This window comes from Silene latifolia, chromosome 9, assembly GCF_048544455.1.
Source record: "Silene latifolia isolate original U9 population chromosome 9, ASM4854445v1, whole genome shotgun sequence".
In the NCBI taxonomy this organism is placed as follows: Eukaryota; Viridiplantae; Streptophyta; class Magnoliopsida; order Caryophyllales; family Caryophyllaceae; genus Silene; species Silene latifolia.
Window position 1 is genome coordinate 51,170,693 of NC_133534.1, and position 27,042 is coordinate 51,197,734.

At 38.6% G+C, this 27,042-nt stretch overlaps 1 long non-coding RNA gene across 3 annotated transcripts; it reads left to right on the top strand.

Moving 5' to 3' along the window:
- Positions 1–2,036: 2,036 nt before the first annotated feature.
- On the top strand, positions 2,037–26,787 carry LOC141599749 (uncharacterized). 3 transcript variants are annotated; one of them, XR_012523917.1, is made up of 4 exons: positions 2,190–2,548; positions 2,777–2,973; positions 26,131–26,196; positions 26,701–26,787. It is a non-coding gene; the product is annotated as an uncharacterized LOC141599749 (long non-coding RNA). The 3 variants fall into 3 exon arrangements; XR_012523918.1 differs by lacking the exons at positions 26,131–26,196; positions 26,701–26,787 and adding an exon at positions 5,931–6,416 and having other exon boundaries at positions 2,196–2,548; XR_012523916.1 differs by lacking the exons at positions 26,131–26,196; positions 26,701–26,787 and having other exon boundaries at positions 2,037–2,548; positions 2,777–6,416.
- Positions 26,788–27,042: the final 255 nt, after the last annotated feature.

Sequence of the window (27,042 nt, forward strand, 5' to 3'; positions counted from 1 at the left end):
CATTCTTAAATTTCGTATACTTGGAGTATGACAAAAAGTTACAAATAGAATTTTTGAGAGAAGTCTCTATATAGGCATATAGTTCATTGGTTAGTTCCCTTGGAGCACTAAAGAAATGAAGCTAAGTGATTAGAATTGATATGGATTTATGTGCATGCAGTTACACGATAACCATATTCTAATCACACTAGGATGGTTAGAGAACCATCTTGGCTATATTAATTAAGGAGGATATCTGCTAGATATGCTCCAGGAAGTAGAACAATGAGAGATTTACCACGAAAATTGAGTACACTTGCAATTATGAAAATAGATATTAGGATTCGGTTTTATGAATTGGAGGAACCATGGTAGTTCGTTCCAACAACTGAAGGTCCTATCTATACACACTGTGAGGACAGTGGGAGTGATTCCAAGGCTAAAGAACATGTCTCTAGATTGGATCTGGACATGTGCTCAAAAGGTTGTTATAATAAAGATTATACAAAGGGAAATGATATAAGGTTAGGGAAAGTGCAAAGTGTTGCTAAAACTTGCTAACCAAGGCCTTTTCATAGGCTTAGCATGATAAGTCATGCCATTTCAATTAAGTTGAGATGTACAATTGTATTCAATATTGAGTATAGATTATAGATATGTAGTAATTGATATGGTATCAATTTTACATATGTGATAATGCATTCATCGTTTGAGTTTTATTAAAACTCTTTTATTACTTTGTTATAATCAAATAGGTTGTGAGGACAACGTTGAACCCTATTAAAGTGAACTTGATTAACATAGTATTGGCCCCTAGTTGCTTATATAAGGTGACGTCTCGAAGTAACTAGAGTGTAATGCGATTGATGGCAAGTTCAAGTGCCATAGAGTCATGAGAGATGACTAGTCGATCACATAGGCAGACTGTATGGGACACTCTGTCGGACAATGACCGCTTATAGAGTTCTGGAAATTTTTATAGCCTGGTCGTGGCGAGAGCTACTATAGTATTTTTATGAGTCGATTCTTTGACTAAAGACTGTTTGCCTAAGATGGCACAGTTTCAGAGTGACTTTGATTTATGTTCTACGACCTTCGTAATTGGGGTCAAATGGGCATGTTTTGGGTCATGATGAGCTGTGGTTATTCGAAGGGAAAAGTGCAATAGGAATTGTCCATCCTCGTCAGGGTTATCTTATATCTCAAGGCCACTCGAGGAGCAATGAACTGGAAATGCTTGGCCACGCTCGGAAGGTATCTATGGTAGATAATTTCGGTCAGACAGTTATTCTCCAGATCGAGGAAACCACTTCTGATATGATCAAATGCAAGTACGACCTGCAAGACACCTTGCATTGAGTGGGAGATAGTAATGGGACAAGAGAATTGGTGACGCACACTTGTGGGAGATTGTTGGAGTATGTGTCCTCGACAATAATGCGACCACATGTTTAAATCTCATAATAAGGATACAAAAGGGATAATTCATTTATTTCGTCAACTGGTCCACATTAATCGATAATGATTGGCTGGCTAGAGTTTGACATTACTGGCGTATGACGGTGGTGATCAGTTGATCCCCTTAAGGTCATATCTCCATGGAATGCAACTAATTGACTAATTAATTAATCGTATATCGATACGAGTTAATTAATTCCTTAAAAATTGATTGATATGTTTTACGAGTGAGAATTTGTATCTTATTGTAATATGATTAAATAAGATTCATTTTAGTGATTAAAATATTTTATTACTAAAATTTTATTATTGTTTACAAAACATTAAAATTAGAATGAATAGTTTATTATAATTACAAATTGTTGGAAATTATAATGAGACGGTCCATTTTAAGCATAAGAAATTATGAATTACTGGATTTTATATTGTATGTGATTTGTTTATAAATGATGATTTTTAATATGTTAAAATTGCATCATAAGACACATTATTTAGGATGTGTCACATATCACACATATGTATACAATTGACAAAATCACAAAGTTAAAATGGATACCATGTTACATGGTATAAATTTAAAATTGTCAAGAGAATGGAGTTAGTGGATTTGTTATTTTATTGTAAAATTAACATAATCATGACCTACCAACATAGGCATGCAAAACCTATGTTTTTGGGAAGAAAAATATTAAAAGCATGAGCATGCTTGTCCCCTTGTTGTCCCCTCCTTTCCTCTATTACACGGCTCCCCTTTTCCATATAGGATGAGTTTTTTCTCATTTTTATTCATTCTAATTTTGCACAATATTCTTATCATCATTCTCTCTAAAATTGTTTTGAGAAAACTTAAGGAAAACATATTCAAATTACTAATATTACAACAATATTACTAGTAGTAGTAAACCAAATATTAGTGTATTTTTAGGGTATCATTTACTAGTTCTAGCCTTCAATTAGTATATGATTTAAGGTTGATTCCTTGATACAATCCTTGAGGAGGTGTTCTACTTTGAACACTTGAAGACTTGAGAGCACAAGGAGCACTTGGAATATTTTACGAAGACTAATTTGGAAGGAGTCCAAATTAGTAGTCCATTTCGGCATTCTCAATGTAAGAATATCGATTTTTTTCTTTTATTCAAATAGTTATGCATGCATAAGATCTTTATTAGTTTTATGACTAAACTAATTTAATTAATTTATTAGAGGTGTCTAATAAGAGATTATTGAATCCTTCAGTCTTATGGGATTTTAACTACGGTTTTGACTAATTAAGTGGATAATTAATATTATTGTTGTTGTAGTATGTTGTTGTGATAGTTAGTCATAATATGTGTAGGAGGAGACTTCATTGAGAAGCCCTTCTAGCTTGCTTGCTTGAGTGCTTGAAAATTAGCAAGAGGTAGGGTTTCCCTACTTAGCTTTGATAATATGGATATTTGTTTGTGCATTAGTTATCATAAATATGTGTAGGAGGAGACTTCATTGAGGAGCCCTTCTAGCTTGCTTGCTTGAGTGCTTGGAGATTAGTAAGAGGTAGGGTTTCCCTACTTAGCTTTGATAATATGGATGTTTGTTTGTGCATTAGTTATCATAAATTACATAATTCATGTGGTAGTTGCATGATAACATGAGTAATTGGTAATACGGATTTAATGGCATGCTAATGTAGGGTGTCTATTCATGTATTGTGATTGAGTAAGGGGATTTGGCATCGTGTTATTGTTGGAGCTTGTGTCCTCCACAAATTAGTGTGATAACATTAATAAATCTCTTATAGGTTCACAAGGATATACTTCGTATTTTATCAGTTGATTAACGATTACCTAATAACGGTTGGCTTGCTAGAAAGTTTGACGTTATTATCATACAGATGGCGGTGATCAACTGGTCCCTAAAAGTCACACCTAAAGGATGTGTTTGAGAGATGTGATTATGGAAATGTAATCACATTGATGCCTTATATGACTAAACAGTTAGTCAACGTGTTGATGAGACGATAATTTAATGCCGATTAAATAATATTAGCTGAGATGAATTAACTGTCAATTCGTAAATTGAATATAATATGTTATATTTAATTAATGTATATAATGTTAACTTAAATGAATTAAGATGTTAATTCGTAATTAAATGTAATCGGTTATATTTAATTAGCAAATTATAAATATGCGATATTTATAGTTAAAGTATATATTATACAATATTGTCACAGACCGGCGTTAATAAATCGACTGCAAGCTGTTGTGTGTAGACTTATTAATACGTAATTAAATAAATGACAATTTATATATAATACATTTTATACATTTTGTATGCTACCAAAATAAGAAGATTTAATCTCCTTATTTTTGGTAGGTAGAGAAAACCGAAAAAAAAAAGAGAAAATACTTTCTTTTATTTTCGGAAATTCGGGCCGAAATTAGGTGAGAAAAATATCTCCCCTTGACTTCTCTTTTTCGGTTACAATAAGAGGAGTAGAGAGATCATTTTTTTCTACCCTAATTTTAACCTAATCTTGCCTCTCATCAAAACACAAAAAACACAAAAACCCTAAATAATTTACAGAAAATTGGGGATCGATTCTAACAAAGAACAAAGGCATATCTCATATCATCTTGGGTGCAACTGATAGGAGAATATCATTGTGATATTGTTCATAGGCCATATTAGCTAGGACCGAAGGTTATTTCTTAATTCTCTACTGTTTTGTTTATGTAATTTATTTTATGACTCGTATTCATCATAATAAATTCGTTATAATCCTTAATAATAAGGGAAGTATACAGATTAATTCCCACAAGTGGTATCAGAGCCAAGGCCACGATTTTATTTTTGATGATTTTCATAAATTGAATTTAAACAAAATTTCGAAAAAAAAAAAATTCGGCCGTGTAAATTTTTTTTCCTGCCGTGAAAAATTTTTTTTTAGCCGATTGGTTTTTGTTTTTTTTTTATGATTTGTTCCATTTTGATTTTTCATATGGTTGTTTTAATTAGTTAAAATGATAATATGATAATTTGTAGATGTTTTGATTTAATGATGATTAAATTAAAATGTAAATGGAGTCGGGTTTGATGATGTTAAATTTATTTTTGCTATATAGTTTTTGGCATATATGATTAATCATGTTTCATTAATTTATATGCTAATCTTGTTCTAATAGCAACTATAAACAATTTTGTTCATCTAAATGTTTTTATCATTAGGGCATTATGCCGCAAAAGGGAAAAAAAATTTCTGTTTTTTTGTTATGCTGAAATGCCGAGAAAGAAAAAAAGGAAAGGAATTTTTTTTTCTGTTTTTTTTGCTGAATTGCCGAAAAAAAAAATAAGGACTGTTTTGTTTTTTTTATTCCAGCCGAGAGCAAAGAAGAAAAAAAATCTGTTTTTTTTTTTGTTTTTCCTGTTTTTGCCGAGACCCAAATAAAAAAAGGGTATTTTTTTGTTTGTTTTGGCCAATTTTGATTATACATTAAATTTATAATGTATGATTAATTGTTGTGAAGAAGTTCACAATTATAAGATACCTAATTATTTTAAAGAAGTTTAAAATAATGTTGGATTAAATTCATATTACAAGTTTAATATGAATTAAGATTGAAATTAATGTGAGTAATTGAGGAATTGTTACTTAATTTGATCATTTAAAAAGGTGGTTTGTGTAAAATTAATCTACATAATTAAAGAATTATGTCTTGCATGTTTAATTTTTTTTAGTTGATGCTTTTCTTTTGTTGAATGAATCGTTGAATGGATTTATTTACGTATTTTTGCAATCGGTTGTAATTTTTAATACCTAGTGTGGCCTTAGTCAAATTATGTTTTCGTAATGATGGAAACATAATTTTTAATGTAGTTTGAGATCTCGTATCTCCGTTTGGTTTTCTTTATTTATTACGGTTTTGAAATTAGAATGTAAATAGGTTTATTATGTAATTTTAAATTGTAATTTTTGAGAAGACTAAAGATGGAGATTGGAGCTCACTCCCGCTACATGGATCAAGATGGAACATCAAGACAAGCTTCTCGGGTCCAAGGATGGATTCCAAAGTTGTATTTATGTTCATTTTGATAGATAGGCCACACTAGGACTTTATTTTGTTTTACGTTTTACCGTTCTTATTGCTTTTCATTCACATGATAGTTAGTGCATCATATTCCGCCTAAAACCAAACCACCTATTAAAATGCATGAAAATTGACTCATATAGATTGTATGTTAGTTTTCATTGACATACAGATGTCACTCAGTTTAAGCCATCACCTTAGTTTATTCATTCACGCATGCTAGATATTAGTTCACTTAAAATGAATTAAAATAAAGTTGATGGGATCTTCCTCTAAAGCGGAAATTGAGATTAGTCTTTGATGCGTGTCTTTTATATGATGTTTTACATCCCATTTTAAACGCATTTCAGAACTCATTCATGTAGTTTACGCTACATTTCTCCCTATTTCCGTCTACTTCCGTATTTTTGTACGTTATTGCAGAAATGTGAAGAATCCAGCGGAAATCGAGCTAAATCCGTCCCCGAGTATCCTGCATTGCATATGACGTGAAGTATTCACCCAAGGAACGAGCTTGGTGCGCAATTCAAGGCCCAAAAGACAAGTCCACGAGTTTATAGAAGTCTAGTAGCAGCTTAATCAGTCGATCGACCACCTCCATCAGTCGATCGACCAACCATCGGGGTCCAAAAGCTACTGTTTGCGGGAGACCAGTCGATCGACCAGTCCTATCAGTCGATCGACCCAACTGTTATTCCAGACGAGAATTAAAAGACTGAGGAAGCGCAAGCCCATGATGCTAGGTTTAGGAAATAAGAGGTTACGTTAATTGCTATATAACGTAACCGAGAAACATCAGAATAGCATTCAGTTTTTATTCAGTTTTACATCAAGCTTTATTCAGTAGTTTTACATTGAGTTTTACATACAGTTCTTTATAATTAATTAGGGTTTGGGATTATTGTTGAGCATTGGATCCTTGGTTCTTATTAACTAATCTTTCCTCTGCAAATTCGGTATTCATCTGCCCTAATTACAGTTTATTGCTTTATTTCATCATTAGTGTAGAATTAGTTAGATTCCCGCAACCAATTTTATCGTTTATGTTAATTGTTTACTTTATCGTTTCAAGCATGAATTCAGTAATTTTTATCATCGTTATTATTGTTTTTACCCTTAGCATGAGTAGCTAGATTATTTGTGCTAGGATGTAGGCGAATTTTAGCGTAGGCGGCAAAGTATTGAACACGGCCTGATTCGCGTGTCAGTCGATCAACTGGCATTCTCGGTCGATCGACTGATCTCGTGAGGTTACCCTTCGTTTTAATTGATTTTAATGTTGTATTTAACGAATCGAATGCATGCGACCAGTTAGATGTTTAATTTATGACTGACCCATTAGATCGAAATATAGGGAAAGTTATTTGATCACCAATTAAAATGACTAAACTGTGCTTAGATCGAAACATAGGTGTAGTTTAGACCGTTAGTCACTTTTCAGGACGAGAGTCAGTATTAGTGATATTAGGGACCTATAGCGAGATCGAAAGATGCTATTTGTTAAGAGTGGACCGAGAGGACCTCTTGTTTCCCGCCTCACTTGTGTTCGATTTAGACTGTTTAGTATGTCGCCTTGAAGCTTTAATGAACCGACCATCCTAGTACCCCTTCTTTATCTGTTTAATCCGTCTTTCTAGTTTATTATTTACTCTTAGCTGTAGACCAATTCAAATCAACCCCCCATAATTGTTACTTTAGACTGAATTTAAATCAACTAGAATTTACATCTGCCTCTCTGTGGTTCGACCCGACTGCCGCTTGCTATAGTTGTAGTTGGAAATTATAAATCTTATTTTTGACACCTCACGACGGGTATCAAATTTTGGCGCCGTTGCCGGGGAGGCAATAGTCCTAATTTTAGTTGTTTTATTTTTAGTCTTTCCTAGTTTAAGGGACTTCTGTTCCTTAAACTTTTCTTATATTCTTTTTGTAGTTTCTTCTTATGCGCAGGTCACAGGGTAGTGAACTAGTACCATTTGATCCTGAGATAGAGAAATCTTTGCGCGAGTTGAGACGAACACAAAGGGTATTACCGACAGAGGAAGAGCTGGGTACTCTGTCAAGCTATTACGAGAATGACCTGTTCGAAGAAGACCCACATTCTTCACCCGTTTCCACTTCTTCAGCCGAGACAGTTACTTCTCCAGAAATTCCAGTCATGGCCGAGGAAGCGAGTATAGCTAGTCATTCTGAGCCGACAGCTGAAAATTTATATAAGGGGTTCGAATTACCAGGAGATGCCAGGAAGTTCGAACCAAAGCCTTCATACATTAACATGGTTGAGAGAAACCAGTTCGGGGGAGCTGCAAATGAAGATGCAGCTAAGCATATGGAGACCTTTATTGACTACTGTTGTTCCATACCCCCACCAGCTGGCGTGACTCAAGACCAGATCAAGGAGACCATGTTTATCTTCTCCCTTCGTGATGCTGCAAGGGAGTGGTATAGAGATCTAGACCGAGCCGTTCGTGGGATTACTGATTGAAATTCCTTGGCATTGGCATTCTACAAGAAGTACTTCTCTGCTTCTAAGACGATTGCTATTAGAGCCAAAATCACAAGTTTCAAACAAGGGCCGGATGAGAACTTCCACGAGGCATGGGTCCGATTTAAGAAGCTGGTGCGAACCATACCGCACCATGGGTTCGAAAAATGGAGCTTGTGCAATCATTTCTATAATGGGTTGTACGACGATCAGAGGGCCATTTTGGACGCTGCAGCCAATGGCCGGTTTGCTGAGAACTTGGGGGCAACCAAGGGGTGGAAGATCATTGACGATCTAGCCACCCACAAGGCTGAGTATGGTAATTCCAGAGGGAACCAGAGGAGAGCTGCTGAATCTTCCTCTGTTGCTGCGCTTGAAGCTCTTACTGCGAGATTTGACAAGTATGAACTAGGAGGAGTTTCTAAAGGTGGGATGTACCAAGTAAATGTTGTGTCAGACGGTCCTTTCGTCTGCGAAAGGTGTGGAGCTGAGGGACACGTTTCGAAGAATTGTCCTAGTCCCTTTGAGTCTTGTGCTGCCTTTCAACACTATAGGCAGACAAACACCTACTATGAGCCGAATGCCCACCGGACTTGAGTTGGAGGAGCCAAAATGTCCCGAATCCAACTCAACCTCCGCCCGCAAAGAAGAACCTTATGTACCTCCTCATCAAAAGCAACAACAATATCGGAAACCTCCCTATGTGCCGCAAAGAAGAACAATCGCAGCACTCTGAATTTTCCGAGCTTAAGAACTTGTTGCTAAAGGAGTCCCAAGCAAGAGAGGCCGGGATGAAGCTACTAGAGAGCCAAATTGCTCAATTGGCTAGCAAAAGTAACACCCGAGCTCCCGGACACTTACCGACTCAAACTGACCAAAAGGAGACCTTAAATGCCATCACTTTGCGGAGTGGGTCCACCCTTGAGGGTCCTGCCATGGTCGAGGACGTTGTTGAAAAAGATGAGCTGGAAACAAGTCAAAAGAAAGCTTCAACGAATAAATCAAAGAAACAGGCGTTTACCAGGTATATCAGTCGATCGACTGATATACCCGGTCGATCGACTGATATACCCGGTCGATCGACTGATATGCGGGTTACAGGAGCTTCTAGAACTGTGCACAACGGTCGATCGACTGAGGACAGTGGTCGATCGACCAAGGTTACTGCTGATAGCGAGGAATTTCGTCCTTCAATGCCCGACAATTTGAGAGACCATCTGTTCCGGGGTTCGACAGTCCCGAAGACATTAGGACAAGACCCGAGTGCTGATGGGTCAGTCCCGGCTCCGAAGTTTGACCCAATGACGGTCAATGGCTCACATTTGAGACGGTCTGAGGAGGGTTCAAGCTTCAACAAGGAGAAAGCAGTGGACTTCCAGCCTAAGTCCACGGATGCCGGCATGCGCAACTTAGAGGAGAGGGCTAAGGTACTTCTTACAGCCCCATATCCGGAGAGACTAGTGCCGAAAAAGGAACAGGTATCTTTCAGTAAGTTTGAGAAAGTTATTCGTAGCTTGAATGTTCAGGTACCCTTCCTTGAGTTAGTTAACCAAGTGCCAGCATACACTAAATTTATGAAACAGCTATTGCCAAAGAAAAAGTCGCTTGAACATGTTCACACTGTTGCATTAACTAAAGAGTCTTGCTCCTACTTGTCTCACACTGCACCCCATAAGCTAGAGGACCCGGGTAGCTTTTCTGTTCCTTGTAATATAGGTACCTTCTCTATTGAGAAGGCATTATGTGACCTAGGAGCTAGTATAAGCGTCATGCCCTTGAGTCTAGCTAGGAAGCTCAAATTGACTAGGTTCACAAAGGATGATATGACAAGACGGATGGCCGATCGATCTGCGGTCCAGCCAATAGGAGTCTTAGAGGACATCCCTGTCCAAATAGGGAAGTTCTTCTTCCCCGTCGACTTCGTGGTACTTGACATGCCTGAGGATGCCCATATTCCCATTATTTTGGGTAGGCCATTTCTGCACACTGCTAGTGCAGTCATAGATGTCGGTCTAGGAACCTTGACTTTCAAGGTAGGCAAGCACTCTATTGTTTTTGCCCAACCTGCTAAGAAAAAGGACCCCATGTGGCCGGTGACTTGTAACATGGTTTCTGAAAAGAAATCGTACTTTGTGCTTACTGACTTACTTGTCTCTATTACTACTCCTGTGCTAACCCCTCCGCCCCAGATTGGGAGCAAAAAGGAGGAAGAACCTGTTGTTTTAGATGTTGCAGGAGCTGGTTTGGGGAAGGAAGAGCTGCAGGTCACTCTAGCTGCGACAAAGCCTATCATTCAAAGAGGAGGTCTTGGTTGCCTGAGCTATGGAATTGATGAGATAGTTGATGACGAGCCAGTCAAAGCCAGAGAGTCTGATTTGGATTCTGCCAAGCCCGAAGAGATCCTTGAATGGGGAGATGATGAGAGTGTTGATCCGTTGAGCCATACGGACGTGGAGGCTAAGAATGGTGCAGCTGTTAAGATAAGCACCGTTGAGGCTACCTCTAGTAGCCAGAAGCCGACGAAGTGGGCCATACCGTGGTCTTTCTTGATCAACTATTAGTTGATCGAGCTCTTTATAAACTTCATTTTTTTTTGCTTTTGTTAAGACACTTTTTATTGCTTTTGTGTGCGCGAAAACTTCGCATTTTATTTTGCTTGCTTAGGATCTTATACGTTTGAGACTTTGTTTTGGGTTTTGCGCAATTTTGGGCGCGTATTATTGTGCATTTGCAGGTTTTTAGACCTCATTTGCTCAAGTTACTGAGCAAATACGAAGAAATAAGGAGTACAAAGAAGATATTTTCATCGATCGATCGCCATCTTGGTCGATCGACTGAGTTGCACTTTCCAGGAGCTTCTGTTCCTGTTCATCTGGTCGATCTACTGCCCCTTTTGGTCGATCGACCAAGGACGCTGTTGTACCTATTCACGACCTCTCCCCTGCTGTGTTTGGTCGATATGCGGACTTAAGGGAGTTTTCTACTCCACTTTACTTTCCGGCAAATTATTTATTTCTTCTGATTTTCTCAATTGTGCACAATTTTACCGCTTCAAAAATTGTTTTCTCGGTTTTATGCGTGGGTTTTATTTGTCTTTCAGGTACCTTTTAGTAGCACTGCTGGCTACTGAAACCTCCTAGCTCACGCTGGTTTGGGGAGGTTTCCTTTGCTGCGCTTAAAGTCTTGTGAGTTCCTTACTTTCACTTCATGTCATTTTCACTTATTTTCTCGCAAATTCCCACTTCTCTTTTCTTCATTACATGATTTTGCACAATGGGGACATTGTGCGATTTGGTTTGGGGAAGGGTTTTGCGTCGCATATCATTTGCTTGCATTCACGTTTAATTTTGTTTTACATTTTTTATTTCATTTCTCTCATATATACAGAAAACATCAAAAAAAATTGAAAAATTTCAAAAAATTCCATAGAATGCACGTTTATTTTAGCATATAGGTCGAGTCGGAACGGTAGTGTTTCAAGGATGATATAGCATTTGCACCTGTTTTTGCCTGAGCCTTGCTAGATTAACATGTTATTAGTAGAATCGTAATTGCATATCTACGAGTTTTCGTTAATTATTTGCTGAACTTGAGACTTGACTTAGAAAATTGGCAAGCTACATCATATTTCTGAGATTTGGAGCCTATAACCGGTGACATCTATGACCAGTTTATTTAGGAATGTGAGTAGTACTCCTTATAAGACATGTCATATCAATGTGCATAAATATGAACTTAATCTGCTTAATACCTGTACGCATTCGGTCTGTGGTTAGTTGACACATGTGGTAGAGGTTTCCCTTTTCTCATTTTGCCCATAAACTCCACATTGCCAAATATATCCCTTTTTGTCCTATTTACTACATCCTACATTTAGCCTGTCCTTTGTCAAGCTAGTAGTCTGTGTTCTTGGGGTTGTTACTCGTTTTTGGTGGCATATGCTCATGTTTGAGATAATATTGGGAAGATGAAATGAAGGAGGAAATAAAGAAATAGAAAAAGAAAAAAAAAAAGATGAAAAAATGATTCGAAAAGAAGAAAAGAAAAAAAAAGAGTTCTGTACTGTTTAAGCAGTCGATCGACTGCCCTTATAGGTCGATCGACTGAAGGTTCGAGAAAGAGAAAGAAATCATATTCGCATAATTAAATCTTTATCTTTTGGCGATTTTTGCTCCCATGTTTTATTCTTACTTCATGGGGAGTTAGTTGATTACTTGTATCTCTGGAAATTGTGAGATTTGTGCTTGCTATAGCACCGTTTCGTTTGATTATGAGCAAGAAGTTGGATGTTGCCATTTGGTTCCGTTTTGGTACTAGCTTGATCACCTGTACCTCCACTTTACCATAAATGTTTTGCCTCTTCTTACCCATACCTCACATATCCACATATATACCTCGGCATGTGTCATGGTCTCTTGTCGGTTGGAATGCGTATGTACGGTTGTAGAGATTACTTTCATATTAGATTGCAGGCATGTTCTTATAGGTCGTAGTTAGGTGAGAGTCTTTACAAAATGAATTCTTTCTATTCTCTTATATATTCACCTATGCTTATGTGTGATATGAGCGACCCGTGAGAGTCCGATTTGACAAGTCTCTACGGTTGACGGTTCAGCAATATTTCTAACGACTTCATAACTCGTTTGCATGATTCATGTTACTAATTGATTGTTAGTTGTGCATTAAAATGGTTTAGGCTCTGCAGTTTGTAATTCGCTCTGAGATTGAACTCGTTCCATTAGGTCAATAGATCGAGTCTAGTTCTTGCTTGGAGACAAGCAAGGGTTTAGTTTGGGGAAGTTTGATGCGTGTCTTTTATATGATGTTTTACATCCCATTTTACACGCATTTCAGAGCTCATTCATGTAGTATATGCTACATTTCTCCCTATTTCCGTCTACTTCCGTATTTTTGTACGTTATTGCAGAAATGTGAAGAATCCAGCGGAAATCGAGCTAAATCCGTCCCCGAGTATCCTGCATTGCATATGACGTGAAGTATTCACCCAAGGAACGAGCTTGGTGTGCAATTCAAGGCCCAAAAGACAAGTCCACGAGTTTATAGAAGTCTAGTAGCAGCTTAATCAGTCGATCGACCACCTCCATCAGTCGATCGACCAACCATCGGGTCCCGGCTCTTGTTTCTTTGGAGAGACCGATCGATCGACGATCCTATCGATCGATCGACCCAACTGCTATTCCAGACGAGAATTAAAAGACTGAGGAAGCACAAGCCCATGATGCTAGGTTTAGGAAATAAGAGGTTACGTTAATTGCTATATAACGTAACCGAGAAACATCAGAATAGCATTCAGTTTTTATTCGGTTTACATCAAGCTTTATTCAGTAGTTTTACATTGAGTTTTACATACAGTTCTTTATAATTAATTAGGGTTTGGGATTATTGTTGAGCATTGGATCCTTGGTTCTTATTAACTAATCTTTCCTCTGCAAATTCGGTATTCATCTGCCCTAATTACAGTTTATTGCTTTATTTCATCATTAGTGTAAAATTGATAGTTAGATTCCCGCAACCAATTTTATCGTTTATGTTAATTGTTTACTTTATCGTTTCAAGCATGAATTCAGTAATTTTTATCATCGTTATTATTGTTTTTACCCTTAGCATGAGTAGCTAGATTATTTGTGCTAGGATGTAGGCGAATTTTAGTGTAGGCGGCAAAGTATTGAACACGGCCTGATTCGCGTGTCAGTCGATCGACTGGCATTCTCGGTCGATCGACTGATCTCGTGAGGTTACCCTTCGTTTTAATTGATTTTAATGTTGTATTTAACGAATCGAATGCATGTGACCAGTTAGATGCTTAATTTATGACTGACCCATTAGATCGAAAGATAGGGAAAGTTATTTGATCACCAATTAAAATGGCTAAACTGTGCTGAGATCGAAAGATAGGTGTAGTTTAGACCGTTAGTCACTTTTCAGGACGAGAGTCAGTATTAGTGATATTAGGGACCTATAGCGAGATCGAAAGATGCTATTTGTTAAGAGTGGACCGAGAGGACCTCTTGTTTCCCGCCTCACTTTTGTTCGATTTAGACCTGTTTAGTATCTTTGCCTTGAAGCTTTAATGAACCGACCATCCTAGTACCCCTTCTTTATCTGTTTAATCCGTCTTTCTAGTTTATTATTTACTCTTAGCTGTAGACCAATTCAAATCAACCCCCCACAATTGTTACTTTAGACTGAATTTAAATCAACTAGAATTTACATCTGCCTCTCTGTGGTTCGACCCAACTGCCGCTTGCTATAGTTGTAGTTGGAAATTATAAATCTTATTTTTGACACCTCACGACGGGCATCAGTCTTTATAAGGGCAAACAACTATGAATCCCTTCTTCGTCGGTAGGCATAATATGACCCCTTCTACGTTGGATAAGTAGTTTGTGTTGACTTAGTTTATCTCAACATTATAGTCCGAAACGTTTCTCGTGATTATGATGGACTAAAGATAGAATTTACAAAAATTTATCGACCAAGAATTCAAACAGTAGAATTAGCTAAAAGGTTGGCTTATCAATTTACAGAAAATTGAGTCTTGGGATCATTTATATAATTCTTGAGGGAGGTCAATTGTATAAATGCTTGAGTCTTCGCTTATAACAGTTTTGCATTAAGACTTAAAATCATAACGATGCATATGCTTATTATTTTATTCTTCTTTTCGCAGTATAGAATACGTTTATTTTGATAATATTGTTTCAACAAATGGCTGGAAATAACGAAATCCCAATGTCGAGTGCTACACTTGGACGCGAGTCCTGGCTTAAAGTTTTTATGGACAACATTAATCAGTTCACACGACTGAAGAATGATGGGTCCAACTTTGCGGACTGGGAGGCAGCACTACGGAATGCTGCCATTGCTGACGGTAAGCTCAATTACTTAACTGAGCCAATATCGGTAAACCCAGGCCCCAATGCAGGAGTTAACGAGTCACTTGCTTATAGTGACTTCGTCATGGAAGCGGGTGCGATAAAGAACGTACTCATCTTTGCAATGGAAACCAATTTGCAGAGACGCTTCATTGCCCAAGGTGCAAACAAGATTTTCACCACGCTCACTAACGAGTTCTCAAAAGCACCGAGAATCGTTACTTATGAGCATACCTGTCGCTTCTTTGATGCGAAACTCCAAAAGGGCCAACCGGTTAGCCCACACATTCTTAACATGATTGAGAATGTCGAGAAATTGGAGGCACTTGATTGCAAAATCAGTGAGAGCATAGTCATTGACCGAATGCTTCATTCTCTTCATGATGGTTTTGCCCTTTTCAGGGCGAACTACTACATGAATGAATTAAAGAAAAGTCCTCATGAGCTACACTCACTTATCGTACAGACCGAGAAGGATATGAAATTGAGTGGGAGCATGAAGCAGGATGTTCTCACGATTTCCAACAAGAATAAAGGTAAGGGCAAAGCTCCAGGCGACCTAACTGTAGGTAAGCCAAAGTTTAAAAGGCCAGGAAACGGTAAGAGTGGGCTTGGTGATACTAGTGGCTCACAGGGCAAGGCAAAGAGAAAGGGTGGTGACATTGAGTGCCACCATTGTCACAAGACTGGACATAGGAGGAGGAACTGTCCCGTGTACCATGAGGACATAAAAGCAGGCCGCGTCGTTCTTGTTGGTATGTCATCTTATATTCATATGATTGAGATTAACCATGCAAGTTTCGGAACTTGGGTACTTGATACTGGTTGTGGTTCTCATCTGTGTAATCATTTGCAGGGCCTAAAAAACATCACACCTCTCGGAAAGGGTGATGTGGACCTGCGAGTCGGGAATGGAGCTAGAGTTGCTGCAGTCTCGAAGGGAACATACGTAATCCAACTCCCTAGTTGTTTTGAGTTATTTTTAAATAAGTGTTACTATGTACCCAGTTTGTCTAAGAACATTATTTCAGTTTTCATACTTGATAAAGACGGCTTTTCATTTTTAATAAAGGATAATAGCTGTATTTTCTCTTTCAATGAAATGATTTATGGCAAAGCAGTTTCCATAAATGGAATTTACATCTTAGATCAAACCACGGAAGTATTACACGTGAATAATAAGAAATTAAAGGTTGGTGACAAAGATCAAACCTATCTATGGCATTGTCGAATGGGACACATAAATGAAAAACGTGTAAAGAAACTCGTCGATAATGGGACTATTCCCGCATTCGATTTTTCTACATATGGCACGTGTGATCATGTCTCATTGGCAAGATGACTCGAATTTCCTTCAAAGGTGTTGGAATGCGTGCTAGTGACCTATTAGGACTCATACATACTGATGTTTGTGGACCTATGTCAATTACCGCTAGAGATGGCTATAGATATTTTATCACTTTCACGGACGATTTGAGTAGATACGGATATGTCTACTTAATGAAGCACAAAAGTGAGTCCTTTGAGAAATTCAAGGAATACCAGAACAAGGTTGAGAACCAACTGGGTAGAAAGTTAAAGCACTCCGTTCAGATCGGGGTGGCGAATATCTTTCAAATGATTTTGATCAACACCTTAAAGACTGTGGAATCGTTTTACAGTTAACTCCACCTGGAACACCTCAATTAAATGGTGTGTCCGAACGGAGAAATTGAACCTTACTTGATATGGTTCGGTCCATGATGAGTCACACGGTAGTACCTGATTCATTATGGGGTTTTTCTCTTTTGTTAGCTGCTCTTATACTTAACCGAAGTCCGACTAAAGCTGTCGACAAGACTCCATATTAAATGTGGAAGGGAACAGTCCCCAACTTGTCCTTTATTCGGGTTTGGGGCTGTGAGGCTTATGTCAAGTGGAGACACGAGGATAAGCTCGGCCCGCGATCGGTCAAGACATACTTTATTGGTTATCTAAAAGGAATGTTTGGTCATTACTTCTATTCGCCTACCGAACATCGAGTTTTTGTTGCGGCTAGTGCGAAGTTCTTAGAGAAAGAATTTCTCGAGAACAAGACAAGTAATAGAACCTTCGAGCTGTCGGAGATTCCAGAACCAACAACCGAGGAACAGATGGAGGAAGTAGTTCCTTCAACTGATGATACAGTTAATATTCCTGAGGAACCTAGAAGGTCGGGTAGAGTCTCTAATCCTCCGGACAGATACATTGGTATGGTCGAGGAAAATGACATTTTACTCCTAGAGAGTAATGAACTCGCTACCTATAAAGGTGTCATGACCTGTTCCGACTCAAAGCTATGGCTCGAAGCCATGCAATCCGAGATGGACTCCATGTATGAGAATGACGTATGGGATCTAGTTGATTTACCTAATAAGGTAAAACCTCTACAGTGCAAATGGCTTTACAAAATAAAGCATTCTGTAGACACGCAACTAGATACCTATAAGGCACGACTAGTGGCAAAAGGTTTCACTCAAGTGCACGGATTGCATTATGATGAGATTTTTGCACCTGTAGTCATGCTACGTTCCATTCGGATAATCTTGGCGATTGCCGCTTTTCATGACTGTGAAATTTGGCAAATGGATGTGAAAACCGCCTTCTTAAACGGTTATTTGGAGGAAGAGTTGTACATGGTACAACCCGAAGGTTTCATAGATCCTGAACATCTTAAGAAAGTATGCAAGCTTAAGCGTTCCATTTATGGACTTAAGCAAGCTTCTCGGAGTTGGAATCATCGTTTCGACCAGGTGATAAAAGAGTATTGTTTCACTCGATCGGTCGAGGAACCATGCTTATATATCAAGTCGAGTGGGAGCAAGATTGTTTTCTTGATATTGTATGTCAATGACATACTCTTGATTGGGAATGACATTCCTCTCTTATTTTCGGTTAAAGGATGGTTGAAGAACCATTTCCAGATGAAAGATCTGGGTGAGGCACAACGCATTTTGGGAATCCGTATCTACCGAGATAGATCACGACGGACGTTATCACTGAGTCAAGAGTCTTATTTGGATAAGATTCTTGAAAGGTTCATTATGACCAACTCCAAGAAGGGGAACCTTCCAATGACGTCTGGGATGCAGTTGAGCAAGTCTCAGTCACCCACGACGCCTGAAGGGATTGAGCGCATGAGTCGTGTTCCTTATGCATCTGCAATAGGATCAATCATGTATGCCATGATATGCACACGTCCAGACGTGGCATATGCATTGAGTATGACGAGTCGGTACCAAAAGAATCCAGGTGAAACACACTGGATAGCAGTTAAAAACATCCTCAAGTACCTACGGAGGACTAAGGATAAGGTATTGACTTATGGAGGCGATACTAAGCTATGCGCAATCGGTTACGCAGATGCTAGCTTCCAAACGGATCGAGATGATTCAAAATCTCAGTCCGGGTTCGCCTTCACTCTTAATGGTGCTGCGTTCAGCTGGAAGAGTTCCAAACAGAGTGTTGTAGTAGATTCTACCACTGAATCTGAGTATTATGCCGCTTCGGAAGCAGCTAAGGAAGCTATATGGATGCGTCAATTCTTACAAGGACTTACGATAGTTCCTAGTTCGAATGACCCGATCACCATCTATTGTGACAATAGAGGTGCCATCTTCCAGGCTAATGAGCCTAAGTCTAGCAACAAATCTAGACATGTACATCGGAAAACTCACCTGATCCGTGATTACGTGGAGCAAGAAGAGATAGTGATTGACAAGATAGCTTCAGATGATAACATCACGGACCCTCTCACTAAACCGTTGAATTTTGATAAGCATGAAGGGCACGTTATTTCCATGGGAATTAAACGTGTTCCTGAGTTGTAGTAGTTGATTATGGATTTGATACGTTATCTTTTTAATATACTATTTATAACTTCATAGTTTTTATAATATTTTGTTTTTCATGTGGATTGTACCGACAACATTGAACGCCACAAAGTGAACTGAATTACATTATATTTGTTTTGGTCCGTAGTCGCCTTAATGAGCTGATAACTCTGGCTATTATATTGTACAGTCGATTGATGGTGGGTTCAACGAGCCATAAGTCAAACGGTTGACTGATCGATCACAGATGTGAGGATATAACGATACCTCGTAGGACAAATTTTTGGTGACAACGTAATGGAGTCCTAAATGTTTAAAAACATTCGGTGCCAGGTCGTGGATTGGACGTCCATTGTGTTCCTAGAGTCGATTCTTTTGACTATCGACTGTCTCTTGAGATTAAGGCAGTTTTTGGGTGACTTTGGTTTCTTTCTCATGGTCTGCCGTAACTGGAGACTAAGTAGATTTTTTCTGGGTCATTTCATACTGTGCTTACATCTGCAGGATTCGAGTTGAAGAAAATATCCAATCCTTATCAGGTATAGTTATTTCTCAGGGCCACTCGAGGAGTTGTAACTGAAATGCATGGCCATGCTCGAATGATGATTCGTTTATCAGTTAAGTTACTCTCTAGTTGGGGAAACCACTCTTGATACAGATCACTTGTAAAATACGACCTTTGTGAATACGGATTTTGCAAATTGTTTTACATTGAGTGGGAGGAATTTTAGGATATGAGAATCGGTTATCGCACATACACTTGTGAGGACAAGTGGGAGTTTTTTGGAGCTTGTGTCCTCCACAAATTAGTGTGATAACATTGATAAATCTCTTATAGGTTCACAAGGGTATACTTCGTATTTTATCAGTTGATTAACGATTACCTAATAACGGTTGGCTTGCTAGAAAATTTGACGTTATTATCATACAGATGGCGGTGGTCAACTGGTCCTAAAAGTCACACCTAAAGGATGTGTTTGAGAGATGTGATTATGGAAATGTAATCACATTGATGCCTTATATGACTAAACAGTTAGTCAACGTGTTGATGAGACGATTATTTAATGCCGATTAAATAATATTTGCTGAAACGAATTAACTGTCAATTCGTAAATTGAATATAATATGTTATATTTAATTAATGTATATAATGTTAGCTTAAATGAATTAAGATGTTAATTCGTAATTAAATGTAATCGGTTATATTTAATTAGCAAATTATAAATATGCGATATTTATATTTAAAGTATATATTATACAATATTGTCACAGACTGGCATTAATAAATCGACTGCAAGCTGTTGTGAGTAGACTTATTAATACGGAATTAAATAAATGACAATTTATATATAATACATTTTATACATTTTGTATGCTACCAAAATAAGAAGATTTAATCTCCTTATTTTTGGTAGGTAGAGAAAACCGAAAAAAAGAGAAAATACTTTCTCTTATTTTCGGAAATTTTTTAAATTAGGTGAGAAAAATATCTCCCCTTGACTTCTCTTTTTCGGTTACAATAAGAGGAGTAGAGAGATCACTTTTTTTCTACCCTAATTCTAACCTAATCTTGCCTCTCATCAAAATACAAAAAACACAAAAACCCTAAATAATTTACAGAAAATTGGGAATCGTTCTAGTAAAGAACAAAGGCATATCTCATATCATCTTGGGTGCAACTGATAGGAGAATATCATTGTGATATTGTTCATAGGCCATATTAGCTAGGACCGAAGGTTATTTCTTAATTCTCTACTGTTTTGTTTATGTAATTTATTTTATGACTCGTATTCATCATAATAAATTCGTTATAATCCTTAATAATAAGGGAAGTATACAAATTAATTCCCACAGTTATTACCTTGTTGCATTATAACATGATTTGGGAAGTTTGTCAATTAAATTAGTTGGTTTATTGGAAAACATATGAGTTCTGTCATAAGATGGTTCATTCTTATGTGGAAAGTCTTATGTGGTTTTTGTACATACTTGGTTTATTGTGGATGTTGTAGATGGTGAATGGAGTATATTGGATTGTGATATTTGGTTGTTTAGAAGACGTAAGACGGTTGGGAGATCGTCTTACGCTTGGGTCGCCTCTTGGAGCTCCTGTAACACCCTCACTTACCAAAGAGCCTTCACTAGACCTTCCCTAGTAAGTAAGGGCGTTACCATCTCAGTTGCCCGAGGTAAGCATATCAAAAGACAATAACAGAACGTTAATAAAATGTATCTTTACGGTTATACAACATGACAAAAGAAAACACTCTAAAACTACTAATGAGACTACTAGCACAAGCGTTAGCGTGATGACTCGATCCCGCCCATATCCCGCAAGCAACATCAACATCCAACCTGCTAAACAACTGCTTACCATCCCCGAATTGATCACCACAGTTTTGAAAATATAAAACGGGGCCAGTTAACTCCATAACCAAATCAATATACGTAGCGGAAACCAATACAACAATATAATCAATTCATATCCAACTCCAACAATCACCAATCACTGTGTAGCCCTACCAGGTTACCTATCGCAATAGGTAACCCACACCGCCAGTGGGGACCGCAGCCATACCACCTAATCTCCGCCCTCTTATGATGGGAGTCACAAGGGGCGAACATGAGTATGGAACCATCTCCCGACATAGTTCCACAACAATCCTCCAACCAACGTCACAAACCAACCAACCTCCATCAACTCCAATCAACGATCACATGCCAGCAATTAATCATAAAAAATCAATTAATTATACAGCAACCTGAGTAGGGAAACCCTACCTTTTCGTAAAACAATAGAACGCATCCATCTTCACTTCATGCAAGACTCTTTATTGTATCCTACAACAATAATTGTATCTTATCACTAAGCTATTCAAAGACTACTGCAGAAAAGATAATCAATCACAAACTCACCTTGAAGAACAACCATGCCAGTTACGGTGACAAACCCGACTCGATGACCTCATGCCGAGACTGACTACCTTTCCAGATTAGATCATGGTAAGGCGATAGATGGGTAGTGAGAGATGAGAGGTTATAGAGAGAGTATTAGGTTTAGGATGTGACGGAATGATAGAATGAAATGTTATAAGTCACGACCTCCGCGTAATATAAAATATCACGCTGTCATACAAGTACTCGGTCGAGTAAGCACATATTCGACCGAATACACCGTACTAGGCCGAGTTACTCTTACTCGGCCGAGTGACCGCTACTAGGTCGAGTTTCAGACTTGGTCTTCGACTATACGTATCTCCCTTGTTCCAACTCTCACTAGGGTCCTCCAAGCTCAAAGGTTTGGTCAACGAGCTTGTAACACCCTCACTTACCAAGGAGCCTTAACAAGACCTTCCTCAGTAAGTAAGAGCGTTACCATCTCGGTTGCCCGAGGTAAGTATTTCAAATAAACAATAACAAAACATTTCCTCAAAGAAAAAATAAGAATAACAAAACATTTATTAAGTATCCTTTACAGATTAACCCAACGTGACAAGGATTACAAATCTAACAACTGAAAGACTACTACACATGAGTGACAGCGGCAACTTGCTAAACAACGTGATGACTCAATTTCCCTTCCATGTCCCGCAAGCATCATAACAATCAACACCTGCTAAACCAACTACTCACCATCCCCGAATGGATCACCACAGTTTTGAAAACATAACACGGGGTCAGTCACCTATATAACCAAGTAAGAAAAATAACAAGACAACATCCAAGTCATGCAATACATACTCCTCCAAACTCCACCAATACCAGTAACTAAGTAAACACCGAATTATGTAGCCATGTCGGGCTCCCATTGAAACAGGAGACCCATACCGCCAGTGGGGGACCGCAGCCTTGCCCACCTAAGCCTCGCTCATCGTAAGGGGCAAATAACCCATGTCCATTAATGTGCACATCCCCCTTGTGACGAAAACCACAAGGAGTGAATCAAAGGCGTGAAGCCATTCCCGACGATGATTCCACTCAGTCGAGGACGCACCTCACGAACCATAGACAATCAACAACCAATCCAAACATCCAAGCAATACAATTCTAATAAGAATATTAATTATGCCAAAACATCAATCAAGCATTGTCTTAAATCATTTAATTATGCAACTGAGTAGGGAAACCCTACCTTTTCGTTATTCCATGAAAGTGCGTCTATCAAACAAGCCAAGCAAGACTCCATGACGAATCCTATAAGTAGCAATCATGTCCTATCACTAAACTATACAAGATCTACAGAAAGATAACAACAAATCACAAACTCACCTTGAAACGCAGACCGATGTCGACGACGGCGACAACTCGACTCAGTGACTTCATGCCTAGACCGTCACCTTTTCCGGATTAATGTTCATGGCCATACATGAAGTATAGGGTGAGAAGAGAGGATTGGTAAAGAGAGAGATTAGGTTTAGAAAGAGAAAGGAACCGTCGAAAATGAATTATGTTTAAGAGTCCCTGTTTTATAATAACGCGCTGATTGACGAGTTACTCGATCGAGTATCTTAACTACTCGGCCGAGTAACCCTAACTAGGTCGAGCAACAAGTTACGTTGATCAACTAATCTCTCCCGTATCCTTTGCTAAGGCCCTCATTTGGTCAATGGGTCGGTCAACGGGTCCCTAACAGGGCGGGTATTACAGTCTTTCCCCCTTAAAAGGAACTTTGTTCCCGAAAGTAAGGAATCATGGAGTTGTGTGATACTATAATGAGGGTGTGAGTTAAGTGATATATATAAATTGCAGAGCGACTTGTTAGTCATGAGTTTCGAGGAATTAAAGGAGTAAGAAGTTGGTAGAGCATTTGCATGGTATGAGACTATAGCGGTGAGCTAGGCGACAATATAATCAAGGATAAAATTTGAATAGTTGTTGAGGTAATTTTTGTTGATGGATTTGAGGTTCGTTATTTGGGATGATAACCAAAGAGCGGAAATAAATTGTTATATTTAGAGGTGTTTGTAAAAGAGTAGTGATACGAAAGATGGTGGTGTCATGGTGTTGTCACTGGTGGTTACGGGTGATGTTAAATAAGGAAGTGAGCCGTTCGAAAGAGATTGATTTTTGGTAGGGACTGGATTAGTATGTCAGGGTGCGAGGGAGTATAAGATGTGAATATAGGAGGCGTTTGCCAGTAATTGAGCATTAATGTTATGGTTACTTTGATCGGGTGGTGGTAGCTATACGAATTGGAAGAATATGTTATGAATGGGCATATGAGTTTAACCTCGTGTGAAAGATGTATTTAATCAAGTGGTAACTTACGTGATCAGGATTGGCTAGTTAGATTTGATTATGAGTCTGATGTGTGTAAGTGATTGTGTGAGGTTCTGATTTCATGAGTAGTAGTGTGGTATGATGTTCATAAAGTTGTTATCTAATTATTCAGTGTAATATCTTGTGTTTTGGTGATCTAGTAAAGCGGTATTAAGGGAGTTTTCTTTTATCAAGGAAGTTGTATTGAGACAGTAATTATGAGATTGTATAAGTTGCGATGATTAACGATGTGGTTGTGGTGTCTCGGGTTGCGATCCAAGCACGGTACTCCGTGTTACGATGCAGGTACTTTCGCGCTGCGGTGCAGATGGTGGTGGCGATGTTGCGATGACGTCATCGGTTGTGGTGGAGTAGGCGGAATACTAGTGAGACGAACTTCTGAAAGTATATGTCAGCCTAGTATGGGTATATAGATTGTTATTTTGTTTACTGTTGTTTCTAGTGATTTTGGCTTGTGGGTTAGACTAGAGTATAATATGGAAGAGAGTTGCACATGTGGTCGATGTTGTCATAGTTACAGTGATACCTTATTGAAGAAACATAGTTGTGGGAGGTGGTTGGAACACTTTCGATCTAATCTTAGATGAGACTTTTGTTGACATAGTAGTGGCAAGTAATTAGCAGAACATGTGGGTAATGAGCTGGAAGTTGCGGTTGGTTCATAGTCTTTTATTAGAGCAGTAAGTATGTAGTGTTTGAGAATTAGTATCATGTTAAGTTTTGGACGAGTTTGACGACAATACAAAGGGGAATTTGAGGACCTAGTGAGTGTGTAACAATTTATGAATCGTGGGTGATGTTGTGGAGGATAAGTGCGAGAATAGGGAAGGATGTGGTTGTGCGGTAATGTGTAAGAGTTGAAGTGGTGGTTATGCTGAGGATTTTGTGGTATATGATGGGTGGTGTACAAAGTGTTTAGAGGTATGAAACTGTTAGAGAAAGAGAGCCTTGGAAATGGGAATGGTTGTTGGTGTTGAGACTATAGTCAGTGATCGATGACATGAGATGGTTATAATGGGAAGAAGTAGCTAAGGATTTAGTACTAGTTGCGTTATGAGGACGTAACATTTATCTTAAGAGGGGTAGGATGTGACAGAGGAAGTTCGATCGTTAGGCATGTTGCAGTGTATTTGGAAGTTTTGAGTCTTGGTGTAGAATAAGATGGACTTGTGGTTGATATTATTAGAGGTAAAAGTGGTGCTTGTAGTAGTATATATTTTATGTGTATGGTCATGGAGTAAGGTTGTAGGTATAAATGGTTGCGATAGTGTTGGCGGTTTCGGGTGGTGATGTTTATGGGTGTGAGTAAACTTCGAGGACGAAGTTCATTTTAAGGGTGGTAGAATGTAACAACTCGCTTGGTGGATTGTGTTCATATAGAATTTGCAAGTGAGCGGTATGGAAGTAAGACAAAGTTGGCGGCGCTAGTGTTGTTGGTATTCGATAATACTATGGAGTTAGGAGGGTTATTCTATGGTTGATGCTATGTTGCGAACTGCGTTGTTGAGGTAGGCGTTGTTGGTTGAGTTAGTGTCAAGGTTGAAGGATGAGAGTTGAATGGTGTTAGTTAGTGGAGTGGTATGTGAACATGCTATATAGGATGAGTGTGAACTTCGAAGATGAAGTTCGTTTTAAGGAGGGAAGACTGTAATACCACGGTTTCCTGAGTCTAGTTTACTCGACCGAATAGGGCTAACTCGGCCGAGTAGTGTGTCGTGTGTTTTTTGGTCAGGTTACTGTCCTGGAACACTCAGCCGAGTAGTGAGATACTCGGCCGAGTACCTCAGGTACTCGACCGAGTAACCGGTCTGACGGGATTAATTTCCGCGGTTTTGATTAAGGTGATTAGAGATTAATTACGTTTTAACAATTTACAAATCACTTTTACAAAACCTAACGACGTTCATCATCTCTCTATCACCCTAATCACTCTCAAGGCTATTGATCGATCGTGAGTCTAGTTCCGTCTTTTGTCCCGATTTCTTTGGTAAGTTTCTTGTATATTGTTAATATTTAGTATGTTGTCTTGAGAGTTTTGCCCTAATTGTCAGTTTGGGAAAAATGGGTTTTTGGTATGATTGTGACATAGGCATGATTGTGATTATTGTTAGGTGAAGGATTCGTAGAGGAACAATTCAAGCTTCCGCCGTGTGCTTGTGATTTGGATTCGTAATAAGGTAGGGTTTCCCTACTCAGTTGCCTGTTTAATTGATTTAAGACGGTGTTGATTGTTGTACTGGCATGATTAGTATTATTGAAATTGACATTCTTGGGTGTTGGCTTGGTTGTTTGTTTATATGTGGTTCTCGAGGTGCGTCCTCGGCTGAGTGGAGTCATCTTCGGGAATGACTTCACGCCTTTGATTCGCCCCTTGTGGTTCCCGTCACAAGAGGGATGTGCACATTAATGGACATGGGTTATTGCTCGTTGCGATGAGCGAGGCTTAGGTAGGCAAGGCTGCGGTCCTCCACTGGCGGTGAGGATTACTTGTTGCGATGGGTAATCTGGCAGGACTACACACTTGAGTATGTAGTCGGTTACTAGTTACTGATGGAGTTTGGAAGAATGTGTGTGGATTGACTTGGATGTTGTTTGCTATCTTTCTTATCTTGATTATTCAGTGAACTGACCCCATTTATGTTTTCTAAAACCGTGGTGATCCATTCGGGGATGGTGAGCAGATATTGACAGGTGATGATTTCATGTTAGCTGCGGGATCGAGGATAAGATGTCATCACCTAGAGTCTTAGCTTCCGCTGTCATGAGTCCTTAAATACTTTTGAGTTGTATTTGATTTACATTCTTTATACTTTGGTTTACAGTTTTGAGACGAAGTAATAAGTTAACTTTATACTTTAAATAATTGTTCTTTGATGGTCACTGTTGATATACTTACCTCGGGCAACCAAGATGGTAGCACCGTTATATGCTAGGGTGGTCCTTGGTAAGGTATCTTTGTATATGTGGGTGTTACATACCAGATCAGATTGGACCAAATGGACCAAATATGATTGTCATAAACA